Here is a 12,056-nt window from a genome sequence, read left to right on the forward strand (position 1 = left end):
CTGGAATACCCAGTATTCCCCAACACCCCCAGCTTCCCTCAGCAACCCCAACATCCCCCAAGATTCTCCAATACTCCACAACAGCTCCAGGCATGTGTGCCCCAGGTGGGCAGGACAGGGCTGCCAGGGCGTTCTGAGTGGGTTTATGGTGGGATGTGGGACATTGCTGGTCAGGAGACCCAGCACATCCCTCTGGCTGTCCTGAGCAGCCCAGACCCTGCCAGGGGGCTCAGGGACCCTGGCACAGAGCCCAAAACACCTCTGGGTTTGATTATGACCCATGGAGCAAATTACCAACCTTAGATGAAGATCTGCATGCCACAATAGTTTAGGTAGAATAATAGTGAAGTTATCACAGGGTAGAAAAGTAGATTTTGGGGTTTTTAGAATGGGGGTTCAGGGGACAAGATGGCGGGATCTGGGTGTGTCCAGCCTTTCTCCTTCTTCTTCTTGGCCTCCATCTCCTGCTGTGATGGTGGCACTGACAGATTGGTTTAGAGTAGAAGCTCACTGTCTAACATAGGTGATAGGTGTTGGAAAGTAATTGTAAACATTGTACATGTAGTTTTTAGTATAAAGACATAACCCTGCCCTGGGGCAGGCAGAGTGCCTGGAACTGTCCTGCTGGATGGACCTCAGCAAGACAGGAGAAAGAATTTTATAGATAAGATACAATAAACAACCTTGAGACTGAGAGATGAAGAGCTCTGACACCTTCTTCGAGCACCAGGCTGGGAAAAGAGACTTTCCAACTTTTCTTGGGGTCACTGTGAGCAGTGAGAGATCCCAACAGCTGCTGCCAGCTTTGGTGTGGGATGGCCCCGTGCTCTACCCACAGCCTCCTGTGCTCAGCTGGGCCTGGGTGCTGGGCACCACAGCTGGGCTGACACAGACTCTGGGGCTGGGGGCACAGGAGGAGCGAGTGCCCCAGCTCAGAGGGCTCAGTGAAGCACAAGCCCCTCCTCACCTCTGCCCTGGGCTGTTCCCAGTGTGTGTCACAGGGAGGGTCAGCCAGGGCTCAGCTCTGCCCGAGGTGTCTCCCTTCTCATGATGCCTCAGGTTTTGGCTTTTCTGGTTTTCAGATCCTGTGCTGCTTTAGTGTGTGGGTCTGGGCTTCATATTATGGGATGGTGAGCTCTGTGCACAGAGCAGGGAGACAAAACAATTCCTTCTCTAGCTGGGCACCAAGGACAAATGATCCAAATCTCAGGCCCAAGAGCACAAACAACGTGGAATGAAGAGAGAAAAGCAAGAAGGATGGGACTTGATAGGCTAAAGCTGGAATTGGACAATTAATTCCAATATGCAAATGGACCAGAACTTATAAAAGTGAGAGACCCCATGACCTGTCATCCATTTTGGGACCATTTGGGCTCACCTGGGCTGTAGCCCTGGCTGGTGTTGGAATACAAGCCCCTCAGGGCACAGGCCTGGAGGGAAATCTAAGCACAAGGATTGAACTGAAAGCCCTGGAGAAACTGAGATATATAAAGCTACAAAGTGAAATAGAAATACAGATTTAGAATATAGATTTTAGCTTTTAGTAGAAACTTACCCTAAGTGCCTTGAGTATTTAAAAAGCTGCAATAGAGAACAAAAGCTTTTTTGTCTTTAGGCACAATTCTACCATAGTAGTGGCATTTCTATGAGGTTGCTTTGCCCCAGATAAAATGTAAATTTCTGGGCTCTTGTGCTGCCCAAGGTGGATCCATTGAGGCCTCCTAATAAATCCCTACTTTATTCTTTAGCTCTGTCCAGCCTCTGTTCTAGCTCAGCCTTCACCAGGCATCACTCACACTCCTTCTGCAGCCACGTGCTGCTCTCTGACTCTCAAATCCTCTGAGTTTTGAGCACCATTTGGAAATGCTCATGAGAAAAGGGAGATTTTGGCTCCTGCTGGGCTCTACAGGAGCAGAGTGGCAATGCCCAAGGTCTGGCCTGCAGCCTCAGAGGGATCACTGGCCTGAGGAAGAACAGCCCAGCCTGAGCTCCCTGACAGCCAAGGATCTCACAGGGCTCCTGTGAGCTTCAGGTGCCTGTGGATGTGACAGTCTGGTCACAGAGAGAAAGCCACATAAGCCTTCCCATGAATTGGTCGGGGAAGTTTTAGGGAGGCAAAGAATGGTAAACAAATGATGAACAATCTGCAGCTGGTGTTTTGAATAAGTTGTTTTTCTGGTAAGGAGTTTACCAAAGGGTGGTTCCTTAATCAACCAACTGGGTTACAGGTGGTATTGAGAAGCAGCCAGGTTCTGGGTGAACAATGTTGGTTATAAATATCATGAGACTGTAATAAAGATGCCTTTTTAGCCCTCTGATAGTGGATGGAGTGTGTCACTATCCCCACTGCTGACTCAAAGGTGACAGGCTGCAAGGAGTCCAGGGAAGCTGTAAAAGCTCACGTGACCACCTCAGGGTTCATGACTGCTCTGCCCTTGGCCCACTGCCCTACACCTGAAATGATCCAATTACCTTCCTCAGTGGAGAAAAATGCCCCAAAGAGCTGAAGTGTGTCCAGTTTGAATGGGGCACAGTGCTGTGCCCAGGGCGGGGGTGCCAGCAGAGTCAGGGCATGGGCAGCTTGGCCAGCCAAGCACAGAGTGGCTTAACTGAAGGATGAATAACTTGAACTTGCTCCTCAGCAACCCCAGTGCTGCCCCAGTTCCCTCTGCAAAGCTCAGGCAGGAGAGATGGGGCACCAGTGCCCACACCAGGCTCAGGGGTGATGCCCCTGCACCTTGGCCAGGCCTGGGCAGAGCCCACACTGTGCCAGGGGCCAGGATGGGCACTTGGCAGCTCCAACACCCCTGAACACCCTCCAGCATCGCCCAACTTCCCCCAAAATCTCCAGCAGCACCCTAACATCCCCCAGCACCCCCCAGCATCCCCCAGCAGCCCCAGATTGCTGAGCAGGGGATGAGCAGGGCCAGGCAAGGCCGGGGGCAGGAGAGGAGCAGGATGAGCAGCTCCATCCCTCCCTCCCTCCCTCCCTCAGTGCCTCATCAGCTCGGAGGAGGGAGCCCTTGGAGCGCTGCTCCTGCCAGGTGCTGGCAGCCAGGTGCTCTGCAGGAGCTGAGCTATTTTTATTTTTTTATTTTTAGTTTCATTCCGTGGCATTGCACAAGGGCCAGGCGTTGTCACGGAGCTGCCTGGAGACAGCAGGAGAGGTCACTGGGGCAAGGTGACACCGCAGTGGCACAGGGGTGACCTCAGGCTGGCTCTGGATCCCACAGAATCGCTGTCCAAGCTGCCCCTTTGAGATCCTCCCCTTCCTTCCCTCCCTGCTTCCAGGGGCTCACAGGGAGGGTCCCTGGCTGTCACCAGGCTGGCCCAGAGCAGCCCTGGGCACTGCCTGGCAATGGCACATTTATCTTCTCCAGCTGCATTCACACAAGCTGAGACTGTTTCCTGGGAAATGAGAGTGTGTTTGCAGATGTCTCCTGGGAGGGGCCTCACCAGAGTCCAAATATTCCACTGGGACCCAGGAGAGGATCTTTCCTCCATGCCCCTTTCCAGGTATTTCATTCAGCCCTCTGTGTTTTGGACAAGCCTGCATAAAAATCATACATTACCAACATCCCCCTGCGTTGTGGCCCACAGGGACACCCCCAGCAGCACATTCCAAATCAGGAACACATTCCAAACTCTCTGATGGAAGAGGGACACAGGTCAGGAGAGTTCCTGAGCCTGCACTGCACCACACCAACAGACTGCCCCATCCTGGGGCTCATTGCAGCTGTTCCTCAGGGACAGGAGAGCTCTGCTGCAGCCAAGGGCAGCTGTAAAACCACCTGGGAATCTGCAAAACCACCTGGGGATCTGCAAAACCACCTGGGAATGTGTAAAACCATCTGGGAATCTGCAAAACCACCTGGGAATGTGTAAAACCACCTGGGGATCTGCAAAACCATCTCGGAATCTGCAAAACCACCTGGGAATCTGCAAAACCACCTGGGAATGTGTAAAACCATCTGGGAATCTGCAAAACCACCTGGGGATCTGTAAAACCACCTGGGGATCTGCAAAACCACCTGGGGATCTGTAAAACCACCTGGGGATCAGCAAAACCACCTGGGGATCTGTTTCACCCCATGCCCATGTGCCCCCACAGCTCCCCAGGTGCTGGGGTGGTGGAACAGGGACACACCTGATCCATGGTGGGAGTACAATGAGGGTACAGCACCAGGACACCAGGGGCACTGGGTGGGCACTGCTGGGACCCCCAGCTCTCTGATGAGCTCCTCAGAGTCCCTCCTTGCCCTGCAGGGAGCCCCTGGGCTCTCCTGCTCCAGCATCTCCCTCCTGCAGGAGCCCAGTGGGGTGAGCTGTGCGTGGTGCCTCTGCCACTGCTCACTGAGCTGGGAGATTCTGGGGGAAAGGAGAGTTTCTCCTGGAAATTTCTGGGGAAAGGAGAGTTTCTCCTGGAATTTCTGGGGAAAGGAGAGTTTCTCCTGGGAATTTCTGGGGGAAAGGAGAGTTTCTCCAGGCCATTTGCTCCAAACCAAGCCCAGAAGAATGGCTGAGATGGAGAAAGTTTGAAAGGCTGGGTGGAAATAAGGTAGCAGCGACTGCAAGGGTGATGGTGGTGCTGAGATGGGCAGGGGATGGCAGTGGATGGCAGTGGATGGGCAGGGGATGGGCAGGGGATAGGCATTGGGGATGGGCATTGGGGATGGGCATTGGGGATGGGCATTGGGGATGGGCAGGGCATGGGCAGGGGATGGGCAGTGGATGGGCATTGGGGATGGGCAGGGGATGGGCAGGGGATGGGCAGTGGGGATGGGCAGGGGATGGGCAGGGCATGGGCAGGGCATGGGCAGTGGATGGGCAGAGGATGGCAGTGGATGGGCAGGGGATGGGCAGGGGATGGGCAGGGGATGGGCAGTGCCTGGGCAGGGGATGGGCAGTGGGGATGGGCAGGGGATGGGCAGGGGATGGGCAGTGCCTGGGCAGGGGATGGGCAGTGGGGATGGGCAGTGGGCATGGGCAGTGGGCATGGGCAGGGGATGGGCAGTGGGGATGGCAGGGGATGGGCAGGGGATGGGCAGTGGATGGGCAGTGGGGATGGGCAGTGGGGATGGCAGGGGATGGGCAGAAGATGGGCAGTGGGCATGGGCAGTGGGCATGGGCAGGGGATGGGCAGTGGGGATGGGCAGTGGGCATGGGCAGTGGGGATGGCAGTGGGCATGGGCAGTGGGGATGGCAGGGGATGGGCAGAGGATGGGCAGGGGATGGGCAGGGCATGGGCAGTGGGGATGGCAGGGGATGGGCAGTGGGCATGGGCAGGGGATGGGCAGTGGGGATGGGCAGTGGGGATGGGCAGTGGGGATGGCAGGGGATGGGCAGTGGGCATGGGTGCCCTGAGGGCAGATGGAGCTGCCTGTGTGCAGCATGAGGAGCCTCTTTGCCAGGAGCTGACTTTGCCAGCGATGCTGAGCTGCTGGCCTTAGCTGGGATGGCAGCAGGGAGGAGCTGCCCTGTCCCCCAGGCGAGCAGCACCTGTCACCCTGTCCCTGAGGCTCCTGCCCGTGACCTCAGGCCCCTCTCCGTGTGTCCATCAGGTCACAGAGCATCCTCACACCGAGCTCTGGGGATGCCAGAGCTGCCCAGCCCCTCTGCCCTTGGCAGAGTCCCTCAGCAGCCCCTGGCAGTGAGAGCAGCCCCAGCACAGCTCAGCCCTCCCAGGGCCCTGCAGGGCTCAGACTCTTTCACCCCTGCTCTGTCAATGAAAACATTTTTTTTTCCTTAACTCGGAATCAGTGTCAGAACCCCATGAGGCTTCAGCCAGGGCTGCCCCGAGCTCTCTGTGACCCACAGCAGCAGCAGCAGCAGCACGCCTGTCCCGGTGGCCCTGCAGAGGTGGCAGAGGGGACCCTGCTGCAGACCCCCGCACTCCCGTGTGAGCTGTCCCACCCTGGCACCTCCCCTGCTGCAGACTCGGGGCACGTGGGGCACACGGAGCCCGTGGGAGGAGGAAAACGTTTCCTTTGTTTCCAGCAAACAGCGGGGCTGCGGGAGCAGGGCAATAACCGGGCTGGGACACGCCTGTTTGCCCAGGAAAGGAGCGAGAGGGCAGGGAGGGGACACAGCAAACACAGAGACACAGACAGGGTGCAGCCGGGCCAGGGCTCAGGCTGCTGCTGCCGGGCTGCAGGCACCACTGAGGGTCCCTCAGGGACTACACCCTGAGGTGCATTTCTGTCATTTGTCCTGCCCAGAAGGACATTGAGGCCAGCCCAGTGTCTGTGCCAGCCCTGTGTCACCGGGGCACAGAGCTGAGCCTGCCCCACACACCCTGGGGGTGCCCATCGGCGCCTCCATGGCACTGATCCCAAACACTGGGGGTGCCCATCACTGATCCCACACCCTGGCAGTGTCCCCATGGCACTGATCCCAAACACTGGGGGTGCCCATCACTGATCCCACACACTGGCAGTGTCCCCATGGCACTGATCCCAAACACTGGGGGTGCCCATCACTGATCCCAAACACTGGGGGTGTCCCCCTGGCAATGATCCCACACCCTGGGGGTGCCCATCACTGATCCCACACCCTGGCAGTGTCCCCATGGCACTGATCCCACACTGGGGGTGTCCCCATGGCACTGATCCCACACTGGGGATGCCCATCACTGATCCCACACCCTGCCAGGCTCCTGGCACAGGAGAGGGGAGCCTGGGGGCTTTCTGCAGAGGCAAGGAGGCAGTCAGAGAAGCTCATCCCCTCAGGGATGAGCCCCAGGCTGTGTCACTGCTCCCTGCAATGGGGCATGGTGTGCCATGGATGTTGGGGCTTTGGGGAGTGAAGCACCCTCAGTGTTTGCCCTGCAGACCCCGGTGCCGACCAGGAGCCAGCACAGGCTCTGGATCTGCAGTTTCTCCTCCCCTTCTCCTGGAGATGATGAAAAGCTGCTGCTGTCTGACCATGGCACTGCTGGAGCGAGCTCAGAGCCCCCAGGGCTTCTGTGGGATCCTCTGTGGGATCCCAGCCCTGCTCCACGCGTGGGTGTCCCAGGAATCAGTGCTGTAAAGCACAACAGGAACACCCAAACCCATTTCACAGCAGGAAAACCCAAATGACAGAGGGATTTCCCCAGAGCCCCAGCAGGAGGTGAGTTCCCAGGGACAGCCAGGCTCTCCTGGGCTGTGCAGGGAAGAGTTCCCAGCCCCGGAGCAGGGGCTGCACTGCTGCCTGCTCCGGGGCAGCCTCGCTGTTTTCCCAGAGGAACTGAGAACCCACAGCGAGGTCAGCTCAGGCAGAGGCAGCATCTGCACATGGAATTGAACCAGCAATGCTCTGCAAGCAGCAAAAGGCCATTGGGAGAGGCTGTGAGCTCTCCCCTTGGTGGTTCACCTTAAAGCTCCCTGTAAATGTCAGGGAAAAGTCACAAATGCAAAAATGTGACTTGGAGCAAAAATACCCCAAGTGTAGAAAATAAACCATCCTCAAGTCCACCACCTTTCTTTTGGGATGAGTATTTGGTTTCTCCATTTGTGTCAATTCAGTCCCTCTGTCTCTAGCAAGAAATCCTTCATTTTTCCCTGCTGTGGGGGATCCTCCTGTTCCCTGTGTGCCCCACTCTGGCCATCCCCCGCTGTGCCCAGGGCCTCCAGAGCTGTGCCAGCTGGGCTTTGGGTGCCAGTGGAGGTGATGTGCTCATCCCCGTTCTAGCACCACTCTCAGCGTGCTGCAGCATCCCTGGCAGCTCTCAGTGAGCCCCAGCACCTCCTGCAGCCATGGGGGCCCAGCCCTGCTGGCACCGAGGCTCCAGAGAACCCGGGGAGGCTCTGGGGCAGCTCTGGGGGCAGAGGGGCTGTGCTGGGGCTGCTGCTCAGCCAGTGTGGGCTGGGGGCACCCGTGCTGCACCCCACCTGCTCTGGCACTGGGGGAGCCCCTGTGGGAAGCAGCCTGTCCATGGAGCATGGAGCCAGGCCCGGCTCTGCTGCCCAGCCACGCTCTGCCCCGCCTGCACTGGGCTCTGAGCAAAGGTCAAGGACGTTTGTGCTTCCAGGAACACTCGTGTGGGAATGCTGTCCCTTGGGAATACTGTCCCTTGGGAACTATGTCCTTCGGGAACACTGCCCTTTGGGAACTCTGTCCCTTGGGAACGCTGTAATTTGGGAACACTGTCCCTTGGGAACACTGTCCTTTGGGAATAGTGTTGTTTGGGAATATTGTCATTTGTGAATACTGTTCTTTGCAAACACTGATGTTTGGGAATATTGTTGTTTGGGAACACTGTAGTTTGGGAATACTGTAATTTGGGAACACTGTCCCTTGGGAACAGTCATTTATGAATACTGTCCTTTGGGAACACTGATGTTTGGGAACATTGTTGTTTTGGAACACTGTCCTTTCCTTTGGGAACACTGTCCTTTAAGATCACGGTCATTTGTGAACACTGTCCTTTGGGAACTCTGTCCTTTCCTTTGGGAACACTGTCATTTGTGCTTCCTTGGAATGCTGTGAGGTGGAGGTGGTGCAGGGCAGTCTGTGCTTTGTGTGCCCCTCAGGGCAAGGGACACCTCCAATGGCTGTGGGGGCACGGCTGGCACGGGGGGCACCGGTGTCACACCCTGTGGGAGGGGTCTGTGCCCAGCACCGAGCCAGGTGGGCCCAGAGCTCTGGGAGGGGCCCAGGTGCACCCAGGGGCTCTGTGAGCACCTCAGCCCTGCCTGCAGAGCCTGCCAGCTCCTCGGGTGGTGCCCTCAGGTGTCCCAGCTGCAGGGCTTCTATCCAGACCTCCAACCCACATTCTTCATCTCCTGAGGGGCCTCTCCTGGCTGTCCCACTTCCAGCCCTCCAACACACAGCTCACCCTCTGCATCCTGCCCAGATCCTGCCCACCCTGCACCCACGGGCAGCCCCTGATGCTGCGATGCACTGAGTGACCCCAGAAATGTCTGTCCCTGAGTCACCCCAGAAATGTCTGTCCCTCGTGTGCCATCCCCAGAGCCTGTGCCACAGCTCAGCCCTCTCTGCAGGGCTGGGGCAGCCCCAGGGGCTGGAACAGGGTGGGCAGGAGGGACTGGGGGCCCTCCCTGCCCTCCCTGGGGGAGATTCTGGGGGTTCTGCTGGTTTTGGCTGGCAGTGCCAGGGTGTGGGGGCAGGACACAGCCCCCTGGATGCCCAGCTCTGGGGGAAGCACAGTGACAGGGCACCACAGTGACATTTGCCAGCTGGCCTGGGCTCCCGCCTGGCTGGGGACAAAGGTCACCCTGCAGAAACTTCAGCTGCTCGCTGGTGGAAAATTCCCTGCTTTGCACACATGCAAATGAGGGTGGGGAGCTGTGCCCACACCCCTGGCACTGCATTCCCTTCTCCAAGCCCCAGCCAGGCTGGGGGTTTCCATTCTGCCCCCACTAAGGTCACCATCACATATATTGGCCCCTCCAAATCCTGTCCTTGCCCTGAGGTGTCCTGGCACAGGGCATGGCTGTGTCCCAGCCTGGCTGTGACCTGGGGGGGCTGTGCCCCCTGTGCCATACAGACCCCCCTCCACAGGGCCCTTGCTCTGGGGCCAGAGAGGCTTTGCTGGAGCCACATCCAGTCAGGGCCCAGAGTGTCCCATGGAGCAGGTCCCGTCCCCATTGCTGTGCACAAGTGGGGAGAAAGGTTCTGCCAGGCTCCTTGGAGGCAGGAGGCCATGGGAGGAGACAGGCATCCATCCCTGCTCTGCCCTGGCAGTTTGGTACCTGTGCCCACTGCAGGGCACTGCAGTTCTGGCACTGTGCTGATGCTGCATGGTTTGGGGGCCAGGAGCCCCCTGGGGTCCCAAAGCTGCAATCCATGAGCTCTGAGGATATCCACAGACCAGGCTCAGCCCAAAGCTGCACACCATCAGCACCACCAGTTCTGAGGGTACCCACAGACCAGGCTCAGGGAAGGGCACAGGACAGAAAAGGAATATCCTAAGCCTTTACCTAAAAGCCCTGTTTACCAGGATACTGCCTGGGATGCTTGAAGGATGATGCAGGAAGGGAAAAACCTCCCTGCTAAGCTTTTTACCTTGCAGACTCCCTGCACCATGGGATGCCCACTTGACAGCCATGAGGACCTGTCCAGGGGTGGCCAAGATGCTGCTCTACCCAACACCTGCAGCATCAGCACAGAGGTGCAAGTGGGGTTCCTGAGGCTGTCAGCACCATCCATGCCAGGCTCCAAGCCCTGCCAGCTGCAGGACAGAGCTGCCACCTACGGCTGTGGCAGCAGAAGAGGCAGAGGGAGAGGATGGAGAAATCCCCAGGCCTCCTGAGCAGTTTCCCCTCTCTGCAGTGACTCAGTCCCATCAGTGAATTGCTCAGCACTGACTCTCTGACCCACAGGGCCTTCAGCCAGCAGCCCACAGGGGCCTGGAGCTGCTCAGTGCCACAGTGAGGCAGGGGCCAGCGGCCTGCAGGAGATTTTCCCCTAGGTTCAGGTCAGAGCTCCAGCTCAGAGCCAAAGCCAGGCCCTGAGTCACCAGGTGATGAAATGCTGCTGGAATGTCTCAGGTGTGGCAGCACCATGGGTGATGTGAGGCAATGCAGCAGCAGCTGCACCTGGGTGCTGACAGCACTCGTGACTGCAGCTGGGGGAGCCTCTGCTGTTCTCACCTTGGGGCAGTTGCTGAGGAGCTGGTGAGACTCAGCTGGCACAGGTCCAATGCCTGCCAGGATTTGGGTTCCTCTTCCCTGGGAGAAGCTACTGAGCTCCAAGGAAGGCTCCACACCCTCTGTCCCTGTCCCTGAGAGCAGAGCCATGGGCACAGTGTGCTGCCTACAAATCCTGACATCACACTGGGACCTTTCCTGCCCACTGCACAGAGCCAGAGGCACCAGCTGGGGACAGAGCCAGCCCCAGACACCACATCCTGATGACTCTCCTGTGACAGGACCTGAAGGAACAGCATGAAGCTGGGCCAGGGGAGGGTCAGGCTGGGTATCAGGAAAGGTTCTTCCCCCAGAGGGTGCTGGCACTGCCCAGGCTCCCCAGGGAATGGGCACAGCCCTGAGGCTGCCAGAGCTCCAGGAGCTCTGTGATAAAGTTCTGGAATGTTCTGCCTGGGGAGTGGTGGAGTCACCATCCCTGGGGGTGTTTAACAAAGCCTGGATGTGGCACTGGGTGCCAGGGTTTAGTTGAGGTGTTGGGGATGGGTTGGACTCAGTGATCTTGAAGGTCTCTTCCAGCCCAGAGATCTGTGAGTTCTGTGAGTTCTGTGAATTCTGTGAATGAGTGTCTGGACAATGCTCTCAGGGATGCACAGGGTGAGATTTTGGGGTGTCTGTGCAGGGCCAGGAGTTGGATCCCATGATCCTTGTAGATCCCTTCCAGCACAGGAGATTCTCTGGCTCTGTAATGGAGCAGGATCCAGGGCTGGCTGCAAACCCAGCAGGGATGATTTGTATTTGGGGCAGAAGGTCCCTTGGTTCCACCGGGCTGTCTGAGGTCCTAATGGTGGCCATGCAGGTGGCCATGTCCTGCCCAGCCTGGCAGGTCTCTCTCTCCTGCCTGGGACACTCAGAATACTGAAACACTTCCCTGCTCTCCCTGTACAGGAGCAATCCTGGGGCTGCCAGCAGGGAGCAAGGTCAGAGGCGATGGCAGCAGAGTAGGATCCAAGTGCTGATGCTCCATGAATATTACATGACAAAACTCTGGAGGATTTCCTGCACCTCAGGACCTCACATCCCTTTGTCTGTGGGGTGCTGAGTGAGCCCCAAAGAAGGGCCAGGAGAGCAGAGGGCCAGTGCTGAGCAGAGGCAGTGGGGCACAGCCAGGCTGCTCCTGCCCTGTGTGCCTGTGGCTGTGGATGTAGGGAACCCATGGAATGGAATATCTGGGCCATGTCCCCACTGCCAGCATGCAGCAGGCTGGCAGATAAGAGACCATGGGCAGGTATTTCAGAGAGTGCTGTGTCAGGCTCCAGCACCAGGGAAAGGACAGGCTGCCAGGCAGGTGCCAATGCTGCCAGGCAGGTGCCAGTGCTGCCAGGCAGGTGCCAACGCTGCCAGGTGCTGCAAGGACACTGCTGCCAGCCCAGAGTGCCAGCCCACTCCTGCAGCATGAGGTGATGC

This window comes from Molothrus ater, chromosome 25, assembly GCF_012460135.2.
Source record: "Molothrus ater isolate BHLD 08-10-18 breed brown headed cowbird chromosome 25, BPBGC_Mater_1.1, whole genome shotgun sequence".
NCBI lineage: Eukaryota > Metazoa > Chordata > Aves > Passeriformes > Icteridae > Molothrus > Molothrus ater.